Source organism: Ambystoma mexicanum, chromosome 10 (genome assembly GCF_040938575.1).
Source record: "Ambystoma mexicanum isolate Mex_15411 chromosome 10, UKY_AmexF1_1, whole genome shotgun sequence".
In the NCBI taxonomy this organism is placed as follows: Eukaryota; Metazoa; Chordata; class Amphibia; order Caudata; family Ambystomatidae; genus Ambystoma; species Ambystoma mexicanum.
Genome location: NC_090932.1, coordinates 1,164,007,833 through 1,164,030,752, shown reverse-complemented (window position 1 = coordinate 1,164,030,752; position 22,920 = coordinate 1,164,007,833).

Here is a 22,920-nt window from a genome sequence, read left to right as displayed (position 1 = left end):
GAGGTCCGCAGTGGCAAGAGTGGGCCCCTCGAGGGGGACAAGGTGGGTACAGGGGTCGTAGAGGGGGTGGACAAGGGTACGGGGGAATGGGAGGAAATGGATGGCAAGGTCCCAGAGGTGCGCAGGGAAGCTGTTGGAACTGTGGGAGGTGGGGGCACTTTTCCAGAGAGTGCAGGAGTAGAACAAACAACAGATTTCCAGAGATAGAACATTATGGCAACCCTCACCCGGGAAGCCCATATGGTCTTCCAATGGGGCGACAACAGAGGGAACAAGAGCAGGGGTACCCAGAGCAAAGGCAAGTGCATCACTACAGAACACAGAATCACCCACAAAACAACGACATTATGCACTACACCCCAGGCAACCCCTCCGCAACGAATGCCAATGGAGCACCAGCACCAGTCCCCTATAGTGGTGTGTCAGTAGTATCAGGAAGTGTCTTCAGCCAGGGGGGGACAATGAGACAACCAGCATAGGACAGCCCACAGAGAACACTTGCGTGTCCTGTTCTATCTACAACCTACGATGCAGCGGAGGAACCATTGGTAGGGGCGCAGATAGGAGACAAGCAGTTCATATTCATGGTGGATTCGGGAGCGGAGAAATCATGTATTCGTGAGGGCCAGTTTCCGTTATCTAACCGGAAGTTAGAGATGCAGGGGTTCTCTGGGGCTGTAATTGAAGTTCCTTACACAGAAGATTTGGATGTGACAGTGGGGGGTAAAACGGTAAAGACACCCTTACTGTATTATGAACAATCACCAATAAACCTGCTCGGAAGGGACCTTCTTAGCAAGCTTAACATGACAATATCATTTACAGAAAGAGGGATAGTGTGCTCGACACCAGGAATATGCCCATTACGCGTAATGCTGGTAGTGCAGGCTCGGACAATGGCACCGGAAATACGTGGCATGCCAGTGGACGAGAGAATGTTCATCGAAGGCTTAAAAACGCTGGCCCAAGTAGTCCCCGAGCTAAAAAAGTTGGAGTGGAAAATACCCGCAGAATTCATCTTCCGCCCAATAGTGTGCCCAGACATAGCACCAGGGTCAGTGGTATCCTTAGACCTGCATGCTGTACAGGTATCAGCAAAAAGGATTGCAGTGATTGGGATGGACATAGATGGGTGTGAATGGCGCACTGTACTGTGCATCAACGCTAATATTGCCCTACGGGACTTATCTGATGAGGATCTCTTTTCTGATGCGGAAAATGATGGCGAGATAATAATGGAAATAGCAATGCCCTGTGACATTTTGATTCAGACAAGACAAGTTCCCGTCCAGTTGATGGCAGTGGTGGGAACGCCACCGTCCTTTTTTGATGATGACATGCGACTGGTGCCAAACAATTTGTGGACAACAGGCCCCCATGATGTAGGTTTGTTGCATGGAGTGACACCAGTGGTAATAAAGCTCAAACAAGGGGCAATTTTGCCCCGAGTGAAACTATTTCCATTGTCCCGCAAAGCTGAGGAAGGGATAAAAGAAACAATAAATGCAGTGTTAGCACAGGGGATAATAGTGCCTTCACACTCCCCTTGTAACACCTGTATCTACCCGATCAAAAAAGCAAAGGGAGGGGCTTGGAGGATGATCCAGGATTTACGCCCCCTAAATGACGTCATACAGAAAGAGTTCCTTTTAGTCCCGAACCCTGCTTCAATATTATGCAGCATCCCAAAAACAGCATCACATTTCACAGTGGTTGATTTGAAAAATGCATTCTTCTCCATCCCCTTGGCAGAAGAAAGCAGATACCTGACAGCATTCACATTAGGGGGAAAGAGATACAAGCATTGCAGGTTACCTCAGGGGTACTGTGAAAGTCCAAGTATATTCAACCGCATACTATACGAAGACTTGGGTAATTTATTAGTTGAAAGCACGAGAGAGTGAAGAGACGTGCAGAAAAGACTCAGTAACACTTTTGACGCTGCTGGCGAATAAAAGGTACAAGGTGGACAAGGGAAAGCTACAATACTGTCAGACAGAGGTGCTGTACCTGGGACAGCTGATATCAAAAGACGGGAAAAGAATAATCCCTGACAGAGTGGAAGCAATAAGGTCAGTGAGAGAACCAACAACAGTGAAGGAGATGCAGACATTCTTGGGAATGTGTAACTATTGTAGAGCATGGATATTAGATTATGCAGCCTACACCAGGCCATTACTGCAAGCACTCAAGGAGGCCCAGCAAGGGAACAGGAAAATAGAGTGGTCAGAAGAAATGAGTGACTCGTTTAAGTCGCTAAAAGGGCTGATTTTGAGTGCTCCAGTACTCGCCAATCCTGATTATGAGCGCGAATTTTACCTGTTCTCGCATTGTAAGGGAACTCTTATGACAGCTGTACTGACACAAAAGACTTCCCTAGGACACAAACCATTGGCTTACTATAGTGGCACATTGGATGCGGTGATGCAAGGCCATTTCGCGTGCGAGCAATCTCTCGCCGCCGCCGCGTTCGCCATTGAGAAAAGTACCACGATAGTAATGGGGTGCCCTGTCACGTTGTTTGTGGAACACTCATTATTTGCAATACTTGAAAGATCAAAAAGTACACTGACCACACAGCGAGCAACTGCCTATGAAATAATATTGTCCAGCGCCAATATTCACGTGGTAAGGTGCAGGACAGTAAACCCGGCAACATTCATCACAGAACCATGCACACTAGAGGACATGCAAGAACACAATTGTGAAACTTACACAGGAGAAACGGGGGAGGGCACGGTGGTGTGCGAAAATGCCCTGAGCGAGGGAGAGGTGTACTTTGTGGATGGGTCAGCGTCGATTGACATGGAAACAAGAGAGAAACATGTGGGACTGGCAGTAGTGAGGCTAGAAGAAGGTGAGTATGAAGTACTAGTACAGTACCGCCTCCCGTCCCATTTCTCAGCCCAAGCAGCGGAACTTATCACCCTAATAGAAGCATTACATGCAGCTAAAGGATGTGCAGTAACAATATATACAGATTCAGCCTACATGACGACGACAGTACACGGAGGTCTAGCCCGGTGGGGGCGGAGGTGGTTTCGAAGGGCAGATGGGACCCCAGTGCAACATGCTGAACTACTGAAAGAATTGATTGCGGCCCTAAAAGATCCAACAGTGGTAGCAATAGTGAAGTGCCAAGCACATACGCCCAACACAGACGTTGTATCTTTGGGGAACGCAGCAGCAGACGCTGCTGCAGAGGAAGCTTCATATTTTGAAAGACATGGAGCAGGTGAGTACCTATTACAGCACAAAACGAGCGAAGAGCTCCCAGAAGGATACAATGGCATGCCCATATCAAAAATACTAGAGCTGCAGGAAGGGGCCAGTTGTGATGAAAAGATGGTGTGGGAAAAAAGAGGGTGCAGCCAATCGGCAACAGACTTACTATGGCGCCAAAATAACTCAGGAAAAGTAGTAATGCCCGTCAAACTGTTAGAGATAGCATTTCAGCAATTACACTTTCCCACGCATAACACCAAACAACACATTGCAGCAGAGATACAAGAAGACTGGTTCGTGCCATATCTCCAAGAACACATATCTAGATTGACAATGGAGTGCACAACGTGCCAAATATATAACTCTGGAATGACGCTACGAACACTCAGGGGGAGAATTCCAAAACCCATAGGGCCCTTCAGAGAACTGCACATTGATTACGCAGACATGGGGGAGAGGTGTAATGGGGCACGCTACATGATAGTGGTTGTATGTCCATTTTCGAGGTGGGTGGAAGCAGGCCCATGTGCACGACCTGATGCTAAAAGCTCTGCAAAGTTCCTAGTAAGGGAAGTGTTGGGGAATTTGCGACGTAATTCGCTCAGACAACGGCACTCATTTTGTGAACGAGCTCTTCAAAGAAGTGACCACGTTATTGGGAATAAAACATAAATTGTGCTCGATTTATCATCCTCAAAGTAATGGCGTTGTCGAAAAGATGAATGGACTGTTAAAAGGGAGACTGTCTAAATTGTGTTTTTCGTTAAAGAAAAACTGGATCTACTGTTTACCCCTTGCGCTGTTTGAGCTGAGGAATCAGCCGAGCAAGGACCACCATCTGTCCCCGCAAGAAATTGTGACAGGGAGACGGATGCACACTGCACATTCCCCACTACGCCAACACTCAGATGCACACAGAAGCGCCACTATATTGGGAGATGAATTCACAGAATACCTGAAGAAGCTAACTAGGGCAGCGCATGCAATCTCAAAGCAGCTCTCACCACCATTCACAAGGGAAGAAGGAAACACAACGGTGTCCCTTGAAGAACATGAAGCACAGGCACAATTAATGCCAGGAGAGTTCATTTATGTCCGGAGCTTTGTGCGGCGGTGGAATGCCCCAAGGTTCCGTGGGCCGTACGAAGTGGTATTTTGTACCCCTTCAGCTGTAAAAGTAAAGGGGCTCAAATACTGGATACATTTGACAGATGTGCGAAAGGCATATAATAGTGTACAGGAAGAGGTGGATGGGGAGGCACAGACAACAGCAAACAAAAGTAATGAAAATGATGAGTGAACATGAACAAGTGAATGGAGGAGTGTAACTGACAGACAAAAAAGTTAACGAAAGAAATTATATTACAGGTTATCGGTGGAGATAAATGAATACAAAAAAACCAAAAAAACGTTCAAGTGTAAATAACGATGTGAAAAATATGTATATTGTCTGCTCCCTTCTCTGTACATTTCCCACCTTCCCCACTCCCCTACCCAACCCATCTCCCCCTTCCATGACCTCCTGGCATAAACAGTGCCAAAAAAGAATGTTTACATGCACGCACTTAATGCACTTTTATATCTCAAACAGGAACTACCATGGCAACTAACGGGCAGCCTGCAAAGGATAGATTTGTTAGATATAGAGAAGTTTTAGCTGAAAGATGTAGATATTCGTATGAGTGTGGATTGTCTGTATGCATTACATTATTTTTTACAATACTGTTTGTCTTGGTTACTTATTGGTTTATAGCGTTCATCTCTATTGAGATGAACGAGGGGGGAAGGAACAACGGGATTAATGCGACAAATGAAACAACAACTGCAAATACTAAAGAAGGTGATTTTTTGGTGTGGGACAGATCTAAACTTGTATGGGGATATTACACGACACCGCCCAATGTTGCTATCTCGCCAAATGAAAGACTGCAGGAAAAAATGCGAAACAGCACAACTTCCCCGCCAAAAGCATCTAATTATAATGCCCACAGTTTAAATGATCACAACCCCTCTGTTATATCATGGTTATACAACACCCCCACCAGCGTGTCCACTCCACCAATAGAAAACACACTGCTAGATAGTATAAAGAAAGAGAATGAAAAGATGGCTGTGAGATACGAAGCATTATACAATGAATGGGGAAAGGAGGGCGAAGGGGAGAAAGGGGGGCCTACACTGTTCTTCGCCCACGGAGCTGCGATATATCTTAGAAATAACAGGAGGAAAAGGGAGGCGGGATGGAGAAAATACGACGAGTATTACGGGTTGGGACTGGACAAAATGGAAGACCCACGACACCCCCACCAGACAAATAAATGGTATGCGGACATGAGTGCAACGGCTAAGCAAACAACAAATGAGAGCTGTTATGTCTGCTCCCTCATTCCCCATGCTTCAGGTACACCCAAAGTATGGCTGCCCAAAGAGTTGCCTATTGTCGATGCACAATGTCTCCTTCATCTCACGTTGTGCAGAATTAAGAACACCTTCCAGGCACATGAGGTAACTTTTAAAATGCTGCAGAATGAGAAGACATGTTATCCGAAGGCGGTAGGAGTGATATGTTTGGAGGAACCATTTTTTATAATACAAGGGACACTATTTTCAGAAAATAAGTGGAAAGATGAAGAGATAATGTGCAAAGCTGAAGCGCTGTGCGGTGTGGCACCAGAGAAACTGCAATGGATAGAAAAAACTCGCACACCAGTCTGGAAGGAGCACATCTCAAAATTGACTTGGGTGACGGCCATTGAAAAGCCCTTCAAGCTACAGAAATAAATAAACTATGAACTGTGTTTCAAGGGATACAGGAAAGTCATCATGCAACAAGACCCTCACCATCCCAGACATGAGAAAGGGGACAGCGGCCCTCATGGACACTTATTGGGTATGTGGCAACCAGGCATACCTGCACCTCCCACAATCTTGGAGTGGCAGCTGCTCATTGGCTACCCTACATTCCGCACTAATGGTGATACCGGAAAGCCACATTGATGGGAGCAAGAGAATGCGAGAGACCCCTCAGCAGAATGAGGCCCAGCCAACTACAGAGTCACAAGTATATGTCCTGTCTTCCGGTAACAAGGAGGAGATGCTGTCACGAAACAAAATGATCATCGAACTACATATCAAAAGCATCATCTGAGCTGCTAGCACAGATCCCGGATAGATATCGATTATTCAGTTCTGCAGAAACTTTCTTTGCCTCACTCATCCCTAGCATCCAGGCACGAGCAAATGCAAAATGGCTCCAAATTACACGCTGGGAGCTGATCCAGCTGGCGAATGACACTGAAGAAGGATTTAACGTAATAAAGGTGGAACTGCGAGCACTGCAGCTAATGACCATGCAAAATAGGTATGTCTTGGACCTGTTGACAGCAATGGACGGAGGTGTTTGCCAAAAAATTGGAAGTGCCTGCTGCACTTTCGTACCTTCCGAAGACGCGGATAATGGTTCCTTGTCCCATGTGATCGAAGCAGTAAATAACCTAGGAGAAAGAATGAAAATGGAAGGTGGAGCAGAAGCAAGCACATGGTTCGACAACATCTTCTCCTGGGTCCCATCATGGCTGGGAATGACTGTTAAAATGATGCCGACAGTAGTGTTCCTCCTTTTTATCTTTTGTATGTGCCAGGTGGGCCTTCGATGTTGTGCAAACGCAGTACCAAATGGTGCAATGATGATGGTGACAATGGGCAACGCTCGCGGTACGGTACAACATATGCAGGAAGTAGAGGTACAAACAGGAACAGAAAACACACCAAGATACCAGATGGTGCCTAGGTACCACAACAGAGATGTGGTAGACACACTGTGGCACACTACAATTAAAGAGCCCCACATACTTGAATGGTATGAGGAGGTGTGGGTGGATTTGAACGAGGATGAAGGGTGTATATATCTGACGTGCACCCCGGACAAGTATGCTAGAAGGGGAGAAAGCCTGCGAGGAGTGTGTAGGGCATGGATGCCCATAAAAGGTACCCCTGCATGGGATGAGGCTGTAGCTGAAGAAGAAGAATGCAAGAGGTTGAGGGAGTTACAGTATTCATTACTTAAGTAACGAAAGGGGGGAAATGTATGGGAGGATTGGTCCAAGAGACCCCCCTCCCCTGCAGCCTCTCCCCCCTGTGAAGTCCATGGCTTGTGAGGGGTTCCCCCTGCCACCAGGGCCCAGGTGGCGGGTGGACCACTGGCTGAAGACATTGACCAAACATGCTGTATTTAGCTAGGCCCTGGAAACCATTTTGTGAAATCAAAATGGTTTCCTGTGCACCACAGCGCGGCCCCCACCCCTGGAGAGTCTCACTTGTCCCTGCGGCCGCAGCTCCCTGGCAGATCCGCTGAGAGTCAGTTCCCGCGAACAGACGGACATGAGCTAGTGTTAGATGCAAACACTGTAACATTTCACCCTCCGCAGTGTATCAATGTTCCCAGTATGACCCGGCCAGCAGGGCCGGGGTGGAAAAGAACTGTAAAATGGTCCCCTGACAAAAGCAGAGCCCCCAAATACTAATGTGCAAACTACCTGTGATGAAACTCTTCTCTCTATGACCTTTCTGACTAAAAACATGTAACCTCCATGAAGATGGCAGAATGTGTGCTTATATGGCATTCGGGTTGAAGTACCCACATCCCCGTAGCAATGCGCGAATGGTAAAAGTGTCCCGGGGTTTTTATGTTATATGTTTCGCCGAAAAGAATGCACCCCAAGGTCCCATGCCATAACTGAACTAATGCTGCTAGAGTGCAAAGGAAGACAAATTCAACCCCATTGGGAGCTCATGTAAATGGTGCACGAAAATGCACAATATGTATTTGAATGTCTAAGCTCACCATGTGTCACTGCCATCAGTCTCATTGGCCAGTTGTTCCTGCGTGCTCCACCAACCTTACCACTACCTCGCTTACCGCGCATGTATAGAAATGTAACAAAATGTCGTGATTAAGTATTTAACATATAGTTATCAATTGCAAAATGGGTATAGGTATCGCATTTGAAATGGCCATGTAAAGGCACTAACAATGTAGAAAACATAAGCTTTGAAAAGACTCAATGAGTATTGTACATTATATGAATGTTTATGCCTCTTCCACATAATCTGCAACGCAGGCGGAAAATACCTTTGTGGGCATATCCAAGGCCACTCCCCCTTCCTCCCCATTGAAGCCTGCCAGACGGAAAAGCAGAGGCCTGTGCTGCTCTGCTCCACCTCCCCCAATTCGGCGGGAGCCGCTTCAAACATTCACGTTCCCCCGCAGCTCCCAGGGCCGAGGCCAGCCACCTGAATTATTTACAACCCAGCAGTAAACCCCGGCCATAAACAGGCCCGAAGGCGCCCTTTCTTAGGCTCCACGACCCACCAGCTCACCCCAGGTTAATGGCCCCTGTAAAATTAGGACACCCAATATTATAGCAACACTTTAGGAACACATTCATAATGACTTCTAACGAGACATGATAATTTGGGCAGCTCGCCCCTTGCCCTGAGACCCAACCTCGCGACCTATGATGCCCGGTCAAGAGGACGATGGTAATCATGTATTGACGTATCACCAAAATACCCCACTCTAGGTGCATTCCTCCTGTGTTGCATTAACCTGTAGAATAACCTATTGGAAGATTTACCGGGGAAGATAATATTGCAATGTTGAATGACTGCGGTGTGCGTGGCCTTAGGGCAGAAAGCCAGGAAAGACGTTCATCACTGACACTGGTCACGGCTGGCACAACAACACCGTCCGGGTGAACCCAGCTGACCTGCCCGGCCCGGCCCACGAGGGTAACCAGTGACGCCCACCAACCACGGCAAACCACATCACAGCGGCACCTATAGTTAGTCGTCGCCACCCAATCACCACAAACTTGTGCCCCCTATAGTATGTAGGTTCTTAGGACGTTTTTTGTAAATATATATGCCGTCTTTGCTATTGTCAGACAGAGCGCTCTCGCAGTTTGCAGAGTCCTTTGCATGCCCTATTCTGATTGATAAACTCCCATTTAAGCTCACCCGCACTTTGTCTTAGCCTTATTCCCATCTTGGGAGAGTCCATTATTGTCTCTCATTGAAGGGAGGATCGTGCTATCTGGGGGACGCTCGCCTTCACTATCTCTTCCATTCTCTGCTCTAATGAACACTGATTGGGCCTCATTACAACCCTGGCGTTAAGGGGTTAACGGCGCCGTAAAAGGCTGCGGCGCCGTTAAACCCTTAACGCCCGATTCACACTTTAACGCCTGCTTTTTGCAGGCGTTAAAGTCCAACCCGCTAAGGGACCTTGGTGCTAATTACGGCACTGTAATTTACGGTGCCGTAATTAGCGCCTTCCCCATTCCCATTGAGCCCTATGGGCCAAAAATGGGAATGGGGAAGGGATCATGGTGAATGGGGATTTACTGCCCCGCCAACCTTGGAATGGGGCGGTAAATCCGCCATCCACCATGGCGGAATCCGGCATGGACCATGGTGCTAATAGCACCATGGTCCAACGCCAGGGTTGTAATGAGGCCCATTGAGCCTAGATGACACGCAGCAGCAGCACGAGCTACGCTCATCCTAGTAGCCATTTGTTTAGTAAACGGCACTCTCCCGGCTGATTGAGCCACGCACAACTGGTGGGCTTGGACGTGCAAAAAATGTTTTATTACTTGGCAAATAAGTCTTCTTTCTGATCTTCCGATAGCTAACTTCATTTGTTACATTGGAAGCAGGGACGTCATTTAGGGATCGCCAGAGGTCTATTTTTTTTTATTTTTTTTTTTTATAATGCAATCTCATGGGCTGTGACCAGCACCATGTGACTCTTTTGTTCTGGAGTGGCTGGCTTTCTTAAGGCCCCTTAAAAAAAAGAAGAAAAATAAGAAAAGGAGTGCCACAAGTCTAACTTTCAGCACTAACCCTAAATAAGAAAGATTAGGAATACCAAATAATGTGTCTTTCTGGAATTCTATACAATACTTGCTAGACTCACCAAAGCTTTATTTCAGGCACACTTCAGAAGGTGAGTCACTGATTTAGTCTGTTCTTAAATGCCTCAACTCAGCCTTTCTGGGGTCGATAAATGAGTACCAACACAGGTTGGGTGACATTGGGTGTATATTTTTTCTATATAAAGCGCTTAAGCATAAGTGCTATATAATAACACATCATTATCATTTGGTCATGGACGTCTACTTGCATTCACAGTAATTCGGTAATATGGGCCTATTTGGCGATCCATTCTTGTGTGAAATTTACATCACATTATAGTGAAATCGTAACCAGATTTTTTGTTGTGTACAATGCTATGTGATAGCACTTCCTGTTTTGCCAACGGGTTAAAGGTCGCATTCCATCGCATCCCGTGATATCACTTCGGGGTGGGGTCAAATCACATCACTTCCTGTGATGTCACCAGGGGTCAATGGTCATCTGATGTCACTTCCGCTACCCCTTGCATTTTGGTGAAATGACGACCCTGATTAGGAGGGGGCGAATAAGAGACACAAAGCTTCTTCATTAACCGTCAGTAGGTGGATAAAGGGCACCATTACATGAGTGTATTCAGTGTCTGGGGTTCCAATTCTAAGGAAAGTGGTGGGTTGCTCCATCACGGGTATGGCCACTTCTTGGGTTACAGCTAGGGGGGGGGCTTCATTGGAGGATATATGCAGGGCCACTACTTGGGCGTTCTCCAATACATTTGCTCACCATTACAGACTGACGACCCCAGACTGTCCTTCCTTTGACTGGTTGGGAACTCATGTGTGTGAATTAAAGGTCTCTTGGTTTTGCAGTATCCTTAGGTGTGCTTTTTTCTTGTGTGTCTAAGGGAGGGCTGCTGTAGGGCAATATATGTATACCGGGTGGGGGAGAGAAAAAAGAAAATTGCTATAGGGCACTGCGGTGAAGGTTGACTGCTTCACAGAGTAATGCACTGTGACGGGGAAGAGAAGGACTTGACGTGACGTAATGAAGAGTACCGGTAAGCAATCCATGCATTATTGATGATGCCGTGGTGGATGGTGCAAAGATCAAAAGCATTTTGCAGGCCTCTGTAGCAGGCTGCGTTAGCTGTAGGGTTAGTGCTGCAGCGCTATAGATACAGGACTTGTTCGGTCTGTTGCCTTACCAAAGACATGAACGACATTGATCTTAATGGGACAACATGGAAATTCAACACTTTTACTAATTGTAAGACCGAATTGTTGGTGTATGACAACAAATGCCCTTGTGGCTTGCTATATGTAGGGAAATGCAAGCGTGAAATATGCCTACGCGTTTGCGAGCATACATCTTGCATCTAAAATGAAATCGATGACAAGCCCATGATGGTTCACTTTAAGGTGATGAAACACAATAACACAGATCTGTTTTGGTTTATACTACAGGCCGTTAGAAATCCTTTACAAGGGGGCGACCGTGACCTCATGCTGCGCAAGTTAGAGCAAAACTTGATAGATCGCTTAGACTCATAGAATGGAATCTTTTCTTCAACTAAGCCTTTTGCATAAATCTTTTTGGGCTTTCTCTCATACCTATGTCTAATGTGTAACGGATGTATACTATACTATATAGAACTGATCCTGCTACTCACGGATAATAAACAAGTTGTACACTACACTGACAATACCATCCCCTCGTGTGGACATCATCTGCTTATTTGTCATTCCGCAAATATTAATATCATTTTGTTTTTTATTCCATCTATTTATGTATAACACAATTTGTCCACCACATTGAGTGTATTTTGGTTGTGTGCATCCTTTGCTTAATTGTCGTTTTGCAAAACAGCTAATTGCTTTCCGCTTGCACTGAATGTAAGAATATGCCTTAGCCAACATCTGACTACATTGTATGTAATGCCTCAGCCAACATCTGATTCTTTTTTAATGTAATAATATGCCTGAGCCAACAATTAACTGCTTTGGTCCTTTACATATATACTGCAAATGCAGACCTAATACGTGTACAATATTTAGGCTATAGATCATGTAGAAGAAGTGCAAACCGGGTATTAATATCCTCTTTGGCCTAACTGCCATTGCATCTGCACTAATAATATTTTCGAGGTTCTGAGACGCCATCACAAGCCACTCGCCTTCCTTTCAATTAATAACATTTGTTCTTCTTGATGAAGTATTGCACATTAGATGCAAAATGTTAGAAGTATTTAGCCAGCAAAGGCTCACGCAATAATAGTCGTAAGACGCCTTGCATGTCCTTTTATCCGGGTCTTTTATGGGGCTTACTCTAATTAATGTCTATAAATGTAAAATGCAATTTTCCTGGACTCGAGGTTCTTTCGCAAGTTGCCTCCAGGCTGTGGATGCACGTGTTTCTGGTGGGGAAGCTGTATTCCTTGAGATTTGGATTGCCAACTGTTGCGTGTTTTTTGGGACTTAACCGTATTGATGAATTTTGTCCGACGTCCTGCACGCAGCGTCAGTGGGGCGTGGAAACCCCTGACTTTGCTTCAGCCCAGACCTGATCAAAGACTTTTCAGCTCAGAGGTCACACTTATGTGTGATAGATGGGGTTCCTGGGAGCAGAGCGACTCACGTCAGTGCTGCATCATAACATATTGCTCTGTGCGAACAGAGCATCCCAATGGGAGCAATTAGACACGGATAGGAGGGAGATTGAATATTAGCAAGGACTTTTGTGCCTTATGAAATGTGAATGGGGTGATGAGAATTGGGAAGGGTGCATAATGCAGCATGCTGTGTGAAATAAGACATTGGTTTTAAAACCCAATGGAAATTGTTTTGGCTAACATTACTTTGCCTGGTGCTACTGCGAGCTCCATGCAGGATGAGGAAAATAAAACTAAAGCCATACTCGTTTTGCTCAACGTGTTTCAATAACAATGTATATTGTTAGTTTATTATGGCATACTAGTTTATGTTGTACTTATTCTTATCAAGGTATTTCTATATACAAAGCCTTAATAAACATGCATTTCAATTAAACCTGGGAAGATATGTGGTCAATTGCTTCAATTGCCCACATCTTGTTTTCACCCCCTAACCAAATTGTGTGATCCTGGGCTAATCATAATTAATTCCATTAATCGGGCCCTTAATCTCAGTGGCGCTCATTTTCCATGCAGTGTAACGTGAATGAAAGGCATAAAAGCATTGCCTAAGGCTTTAATGCCTTTCATTCACACCATGCCCCATTTCAAGCTTGTTTTAATTGCATTTTAGTTTATTAAAACTTTTAGCAAAGTCTTTAAAATAGAAAATAACATAAAACAGAGAAAAAAGAGGACATAGTTGCTACTCGACGTTTTGGGCAACGTTCCAAGTCCATTCACAATCCACCTTGCTCCTGCTCTTGTGCGCGAGATAGCAACCCATCCTCGTCGTTCAAACATTCTCTTAGAAATGTAACCGTGGCGATCACCATTGAGCATAGACTAGGGAAGAGTCATGATAATGCAGATGGCCTTTCCAGAAGGTATGTTGAGCGTCTGGATCAGGGTGTCAATCTCGTGGGAGATTAGAAGCTCAAACCTCAGTCTGGGGGCGAGGGCGACTGTGATGCTGGAAATGCATTGGAGGGAAAGGGCCTCCATATCCTTGTCCTTTATGACAGCCCAACGTTCCAAGTCCATTCACAATCCACCTTGCTCCTGCTCTTGTGCGCGAGATAGCAACCCATCCTCGTTGTTCAAACATTCTCTAAAAAATGTAACCGTGGCGATCACCATTGAGCATAGACTAGGGAAGAGTCATGATAATGCAGATGGCCTTTCCAGAAGGTATGTTGAGCGTCTGGATCAAGGTGTCAATCTCGTGGGAGATTAGAAGCTCAAACCTCAGTCTGGGGGCGAGGGCGACTGTGATGCTGGAAAGGCATTGGAGGGAAAGGGCCTCCATTTCCTTGTCCTTTATGACTTTATCATGTATGTTCTGTCTTGTTTTCCGTGCAGGAGTTCATGTGAGACTCCTGGCGGTGCGGCTCTTCCTCTTTTCGGTTTGGTGTACAGACCCTTGGGATACCCTTATGGCACCCATGGGTGGTGGTACAACCCTGTGCCCCTAGTGTATGTTTATGGGCACCTGGGTGTGGCCCACAGAGCAGGGTATGGGCTGCTTGCAGCTCCATGCTGAATTTGACAGGTGCTCTAAGTATCCTCCATTTTGGGATACCCAAGACCTGCCATTGGAATCAGTTGATTCCTGATAGGGGACAAGATGGCCCTTGTTTTTCCCAAAGTCCTGGGATGCCCTGACTCTGTCCCTTGCCCCTGACTGGCTGTTGGGTGGAAGTTCCATATATGGTATTGTGGAGAAGTCCACGCCAGACTGGCTGGAGCCTTCCCAGTGACTGTATGTTGTGGGTACAGCCTTGGGGTGGGACCTGGGTGAATGGAGTGTATGACCAATATGCACTTCTTGTTATGGGTATCTGGTATGAGACACAAAGACTGAGACAGCCCTACATGAAACTGGTATGAATGCAGTGTGGTGTTCTGAAGGGCTGGGCACTTGTCCCAATACACATTCCTTGTTGTGAGTGTCTGGAGGGAGGAGAATGGCCTGTATGCACTGTGAGCCTGATTGGCTGCCTGCCTGCATGAATGCCCTTCTGAATGATTGGATGCCTAAATGTGACCCAGCAGAGTGAATGAGAGATCAAACAGTATATCTGGGGACCTCTCACTGATGGAAATTGTTCCAAAGCTGAAGTTGATACTTGATGCTTAACCTTGAAGCCCGCTGGAAGAAGAAGAATTGCTGCTGCTCTCCTTTGCTAATCTGAAAGCTGCGTGACTGTCAAGGAACTGATCCAAGAGAGGACCTGGCTAGGAGACCTCTTCCCGAGCTACGAGGGACCATCGTGCACCAGCTAATCTTTGCCAAAGCTCCCTTGACGTCAGACCCTCGAAAGACTGCCGACCGGAGAAGGGGACCGCCGCGGAATCACGAAGCGAAGCGCCCAGACATTGAAGTTCATCACCGTCGACAACAAACCTTGTCAACCGGAGCCGCAATGCTCCATTCCCTAAGAACATTAGAAACAAGGACTCCCTCGCTCAGCACCGATGACCGCTTTGTCCCACCGTCTAGGCCGCCGACGACCGAGGAGAATCCGCCGGTGGGTTTCCCGCCACCCAAAGACCAAAGTGACGCTGACGACCCGACGCTCTTGCTGGGCCAAACTTCTTCAATAACTCTTTGCGGCAACGAACTATCGTCATCGAGGTGCACCGCACGCCCCCGCTTGCAGGACATTTTCCACTGATCGTCAATGAGCACCGCAAGAACCGAAGCTGCTGCCTCCGACGACAGTGTTCACCATTTTCTTCTCCGAATCTCGATGACCCAGGGCTCCTGCTTTTAAAGGAGTGCACTCAAGAAGGTCCCGTTGACGACTCCTCAAACATCTCTACGAAACCAGGTACTTTGGGGTTGTGTAACTTTTTAGAAAGGGATTGAGACTATAATGAGCATAATTGGACTGGGCTTGTCAATTACGCTTTATTTACAGGTTGCCCAGGTGGCGGGATCCTCGCAAAGAACTGTCTATATGGTAGTGCGATAGTCTTTTCTACCATTGCTTGATTTAACCTGCTTTCCTTCTGTGGTATATCGTTGATTAATCTTGTGATCTGATTCGTATGCTATTTAGAACTGTTAGCAGTTGATGCATTTCAAAGGAATCGATAGTTAAGAGTGGTACCACGTAGACCTGTATATATTTGCCATTATAGTTTTGCCAGAGTACAAAGTGTGTTATTGTGATTGTGTATATAACTTTAAACCTTATTTATATAAAGAGTGTGTTTTCACTAACATAGTGTGGACATTCCTTTGTGGGTGCTTGGGGTCTACACTGTACTTAAGAACCAGCTTGCATCACCTTCTGAGAGCTAAGCCTTGATTGCTCGCCATGTTTTACCACTTAGAGACTCTTGGCTGGGGTACTCTGTGCTTCGACTCTGCCATATGGAGAGCAGGAGTGCAGATATTCCCCTCCAGTCTTTTCAACGGACTTGCTTTTTTAAAGCTTTTTAGCTGTGATAAACACAGCACGGGCTGGGGCGACTTCCCCGACCAGTTGGTTGAAGGTCCTGTGGCAGGCAGGGGTGGACCAGGTGGTCAGTGATTTACCCCTCCCAGGGGACTCTGAGGCTGGTTAGGTGCAGTGATGAGGGCACATCTGCCTCTCACTGGGATGACTTTGACCCGGCAGGAGGACCCGATGGGAAGGTGGATGGAGAAAGTGGGGGTGGGTCCAGGAGGCGGAAGGTACTAGACGGGATAAGGGTGCCTCCTGGGATCACCCCCAACATAGAATGTGGCAGGGAGGTCCGTGACAGTGTAGTGGGGACCTCACCGCTGTGGAAAGGGAACGGAATGGGCAGTTACACCTGAACTGCCTGTCACAAATAAGGAACAACTGTAAATAATGTGGATTTGGTTTGATGATCTAATGTACCGTTTGTGGCTATGCAACATATTGATCTTTTTTAGGGTCGTGTTTACATATGAAGGTGTTAATTATGCTTAGTAATGTTAAAAGGATTAAACGTGGCCGAATACTTTCAAATCAAGGAGTTTGTGTGTTTCTTTAGTACGACTGGGACTGCCTCCCTGCAAAGCCCAATCCAATCCAGCTCCCACATCTTCTTTTCAAGTTTGTGTGGGGTCAGCTGCAGGTCCTCCACTGTGCCGATAAGAAGCTCTAGTGTGCCTCGGCAAGATGCAACCCATCTGGAGACCGCCCCACCAAGAAGTTTGGATAGTTCTACTTTGATTAGTTCTAAAATGGCAGCAGCATCTTCTTTCATGCATTTGCCAAAAAACATAATGCACTTCTAGTCTATTATTGCTTTTAATGAGATGAAACCCAACTCCATTCGGATTACTTTTATCTGCACCGTTTTTGTGAGTGCCAATACCCGCTTCCAAAACATCCCCTCTAAACCTGACCAGTGTTTCTTGTAGAAGTGTACCATTGAGTCAGCATCCTAGGACAGAGTCGGAACAACCCTTCCTCTGTAAAAATCCAGCAAAGGAAGCATTGAATAACGGCAGAATATTAATTTCAACACCAAAGTTTGGTTTGCCAATAATTTGGCTTTGTTTCCTAGGGCCACAAGGTTATGCAGATCCACTGGGCTTTTACAAACTTTGACCCCCATGAGTCCAGTTTTTTCAGCAGTAGGTCGCCCAGCCACCAATGATGGGGCTTACTTTTGTTTCCGCCATCTTTTTCTAAAACTAAGATTTTCGTTTTGCTGGAGTTGATTTGTAAGTCTTTTTCAGCTGCGTATTCATCTAACCTTTTCAATTGCCTTTGTAGTCCTACCGCCGTGTGGTCAAGCAGGACTAAGACATCTGCGTACAGCAAGTGATTCACGTGGGACTTGCCCATTTTTGATGGAAAGCGTCTCGATTGTTCCATGAAAGGTCCAAATCGGAGAGGTTAAAGAGCGAGGGTGCCAAAGGGCAACCCCGTTTGACACCCCTGCCAGTCAAAATTTTCTCTGATAATCTTCCCTCAATATTTAGCCAAACTCTCATATTCGTGTTGTTGTGTAAAGACTTCAGTTGGGCGACTAGATCTTCTGGACAGTCCCAGGCTGTCAATTTAAACCATAGGCGTTCACGGTTTATGCTGTTGAACGCCTTGGCCAAGTCCACGAAAGCTACAAAGATGTTTCTATTTGTTCTGCATACTTGGTCCTGTAGTGCTAACAAAAATTGGTGGGGTAGTTCCCAAGCCCTTTACGAAGCCACACTGAAAAAGATCCAAACAACCTTTTCTGCAGGCCCAGTCTTTCAGGCGCTTTAACAAGAATGCGGCTTACATATTACCCATCACATCCAAGAGGGCAATAGGGTGATAGTTGTTTGGATCTTCCCTATTGCCACTATTGAGTATTGGAATGATGTTCACCGATTTCCATGATATTGGGCTCTCTTGTGCGTCCCTTACGTTGCCTATTATTCGGGAAATCGAGTAGCCCACTCTTCTGGCTTTTCTTTCAACATGAAAGTCGAGATACCGCTCGGACCTGGGCTCAGGTAACATATGCTCGTTTTATAAGATTCACTATCACTTCCTCATCATTAGAGATGATCCAAGGTGTTTGCGAATTAGTTGCTTGTGGTTTTTTAAGGGGAGATGCCACATATCTTTTTTTTGAAGTGGGCTATCCCTTGTTCTCTGGGACTCCGTTTATCTGGACCAATGATTGTAAATTACCAACTGAATTAATGCAGGTCCCGATTTCCACTGAATTCTTGTTGTTGAGAGCCCTTATCATATTTTCTGCATTGTCCTGAATTAAACTGCCCGCATACCAAATAATCCATTGCAGAAGCTGGACTTCTCCTCCCTTTTATTTGGTGATTTACTGAGTATTGAGCCACCATATTTCTGACTTCTTTTTTTGAGATTCTTAATTGGCATCCATTATTGATGCATTCTACTGGCAGTGTTGTTTGTTTATTTATTCATTGCTCATTTGTTAGGCACTCATATAGTTAGCAAAACTGTTTCAAAGCGCCCACAGGGAAAACAGGGTGGGGACAGGGGATGGTAGACAAGTAATTACCATGGATCTCCCTCATTCGGGCTGGGACCCCCTAAACACAATTTTCACAATTGGTCTCTCTTGTGCGGGCTCGGACTGTGTCAAGAATCAAAGATTTGTGCAACAAATTTTGCTTAAACCATCTCAGGTCTGCTTCGATTAACTTCATTTCTCATTCTCGTTTTCTACTTTTCCTTTTTATCACTTTTGGCTGGACACCTTACAGAGTCCTACGATTGAGCACACTTGTGGTGCCGGACCACTCTGTCACAGGTGTTGGATCTTTTCTCTCTTAGTTCAAACATCTATCAGCAATTCTGCTTTCCTCACGTCTTTCATAAAACGGTGTATAAGTCTTGCTTCTTGCGCTCTTTATACAATGTTGCTGCTTGCAACTTTGATTTCAACACAGAACGGTCTTGCATTGGTTTCCCCAACTCACTGACTGTGTTGATCATTCGGCCACTGCTTAAATCTTGGAGCCAAGGATGGTACCACAGCGGCTGCTGTTCCTCCCTTTCTCGATCAGCCATGTAGGAGGGCGCCCGGTATCTCTGACCCACAATGCAGGATTCTTCAGTCTTATTTCCTGGCCTTACGCTGTTAAATCGGAAGGACTCGGAAAAGTAATGGTTTTCCATCAGAGAGGTCAAGGGTCTCTTCATTCTAGTACACCCTTCTTGGTTTGCTGTGTTTCTCCCTTCATGCAGCTACTGCATTGAAACCACTGTTCCTTCGTGTGCTTTGCCTTGCTCAGAGTGTGCGCTAGTGCTGTGGCTTTTATCCGTGTGGTGAAGTTTAATGGAAGTCAGGTGCGAGTGATTACCATTAATTGCCTGGCTTTGCCTGACCATAGTAATGGGATATGTCTGGTACAATGCTTGGTTGTGAGTCTGGGAGAGAGATTCCCAGTTACTAGCGGGTGAGACACCTTCTGGTTTCTCACAGTGCCATTATTCCCTGAACTGACAACCTCAAATTCACTGCCACTTTTAAATAAGGTCAATGGCCCAGCACATGGTGGACCTCTCCCGGATTTTACCGCTGGGTTAATAAGTGACGTTGCCATCCATTACATGCTTTGATGTATTCCAAGTTTCTTGGAGATATGAGGTCTGCTGTATTCCAGATGGTTTTTTCACACTTTTGACGTATGCACGAATCTTCTTGTGTTCCATGAGATCAACAAAAGGTTATGTCTCCTTTTTATCAAGCTGCTCAGTTAATCGGACTTATCACTTGCTAGAGTTGCCGGAAGCCAAGCCCATTTGCCTGTGTCCATGGCCTCAAATGGGTCATGGTTTTTCTGGGCCATTTCCTTTTTAGGCTGCCCGCATCCGATTCCTCTTATTGTTAGTTTGAAGTTTGTTCGTTTGAAGTTCTTCATCAGAGACCTGTCATTTTTGCCGCCGTGAGAAGATACCAGGCGACCTAGCTTACACTGTTGGTCCACCCGGAATCCTGATGTCGACCTATTGGGAGACTTTACATGGCGGATGTCAGAAGTGCTTCGGAGTAGGTTCAGACCGGAGGTTGTTCACCGTTAATAGCCCGCTATCACAGGACTCGTTGACAAGGTGTAGCGGAGGAGCCAAATGCCTCTACCGGAAATCCTGCCCCTATTTTGCCTATATGTTATGTTATGTTATGTTATGTTACTTGCCATTTATATAGTGCTCTATATATCACTGGTATGACCTCAAAATGCTGGTAGGTTGAACGTCCTTGGGAACCGTAGTACTGGTCAGTAGAGAGAGATAGGGCCTCATTACGACCCTGGCGGAGAACCATGGTGCAATTTGCACCATGGTCCATGGCGCAGAGCTGCCAACTCCGCCATGGGGGTTGGCGGACTTACCGCCCCATTCCGACCTTGGCGGGGCGGTAAGTCCCCAATCCCCATTTACCCTTCCCCATTCCCATTTTTGCCCCATAGGGTATAATGGGAGTGGGGAAGGCGTTAATTACGCCACTGTAATTTACGGTGGCGTAATTAACGACAAGTCCCGTAGCGCCATGGATTTTTCCGCTTGCAAAAAGCAGGCGTAAAAATCACCATGGCGCTACGGGATCTCGTAGTCGGGCGGAGAGGTACGCCATGGGTTACGCCGGCGTAAACCCCTTTCCGCCAGGGTCGTAATGAGGGCCATAGTGTCGTAGGGTGCGTGGGTGCACTAGATATGTGTGCAGCTGATGTAATTGTCGGCTGGTAGCTGCATCCTAGCGCTAGGTGTGGTGCTGAAGATATCAGTTGGTTGTGTGCATTCTAGTGGGTGGACACCCAGACAGGGCTCTGGCTGCGTTAGACCTGAGGGACGCATATGTGAGCAACTAGGCCGGAATTTGCTCGGCTAGCTGCGTTTTACTAGGGTGATGAAGTGTTCATGGCGTTGTATTCGTATGTGAACAGCTAGGCCGAATTTATCAGGGGTATAGCTGTGTTCTAGTTGTATGATGGTGTATAGTAGAGAGTAAGCGTGGTGATGTGATATGATGGTTATCTTTAAAGCGCCCGGGACCGGCACGTGAACAGGATGGCAGGGAACACAGCGATACACGGACACAGAGACAGGGCTGGGTTCATAGCGACATGATGGGGGATACGGATATATAGCAACAGCATGGGAAACAGGAAAACAGGGTACACAGTCATACATGTGTGGGGCATGTTAACATTTACATTTCTATCTAGATGCGATTCAGGTCAATGTTCACAACTCCACCCAAGTGTGGGAGAAGCTAACATTTGTATATCTATCTAGAAGTGACTCAGGCTAATGTTCGCGATTTCATCTAGATGTGGCGCATGCTGACACCCACAATTCCATTCAAGTGTGGGGCATGCCGACATTCACAGTTCTGTCTAGGTGTGGGACATGCTGACACTCACATTTCTATCCAGATGTGACTCAGGCTAATGCTCATGATTTCATCTAAGTGTGAATGAAGTGCAATGGATGAAGCACCTTGGAAGGAAGACATTAGATCAGATGCAGACTAAGTCCCACAATAGTAGAAGCATGGCTCAGGAAGCTCATCACAGTATTGATCCTGATGAAATAATATATAGTGAATGTTTATCCTGTCTGGGTCAGTGGCAGGCTAATGTTCACAATTCTAAATGAGTGCGGCATTGCTAACATTCAAAATCTAGTATGGGTTTGTAGCAGGCTAATGTTCACAATTCTGAGTGCGGCATTGCCAATATTCGCAATCCTGTCTGGGTCCGGCGCAGGCTAATGTTCACAATTCTAAGTGTGGCATTGCTAACATTTACAATCCTGTCTGCGCCCAGCGCAGGCTAATGTTCACAATTCTAACTAAGTGTGGCATTGATAACATTCACATGTGTTGGAAACCAGAAGTTGCGACATGCACATCGCCAATAATGGTACCAATACCACAAAGAATTCTCAAAACAAGGTATCCATTGAGAAAGCCCTATATGATGTACCCACTGAGAAATGACAGTCTCTTAAAGAAGTTTGCTGAAGAAGTGAGAAGCAGTGAAGGCAAAAGACTGGTGATGTTGCATGAAGTAGAGGTGACGTGCCAAGAAGAGATGCCAAGGAAGAAAGTATATAAACCTTATAGAATCTGATGACAAAGTAAAGAATTGAGTAACATTTCATGTGCAGAATGAAGATTGCAAGTGCGAAGAATCACTGCAGAAAATGCAAGCTGTTTTATAATTGTACAAATGCTGAAACGCAAGTAGACTAAGTAACCATGAAGGCTGGCTATACGTAGTGAATAGACTGCCGGCGGTGCTGCCATTACATATATGTATATAGAATCAGGATGTTCCACATCAGATTTTAAGCAAACTAAGACCTCTGTTGAAAAAAGGCTGAAAGTGTGGCGCAGTAGAGAAAGAGCTGGCGATGAAGGAAGAATAGAGAAGGTGGTCTGGCCCAGTGTCAAGGGTTGGGGCAGCCAAGAAACTGGTTATTTATTCGAGAAGATACAATGAACGCACATGAAGCGAGCTCCTGTTGAGGTGCAATGGAAAAACACTATGAGTGCCAGGTTTTATTCATTTAATAGTATTAAAGGCAAAGAAGGACCTAAAAACATGATCTCCTGTCACATGGGGTAGATGGAAATAGACTTTGGGCAAGCTACATAGAGACTGAAGATAAGACCATGCTAAC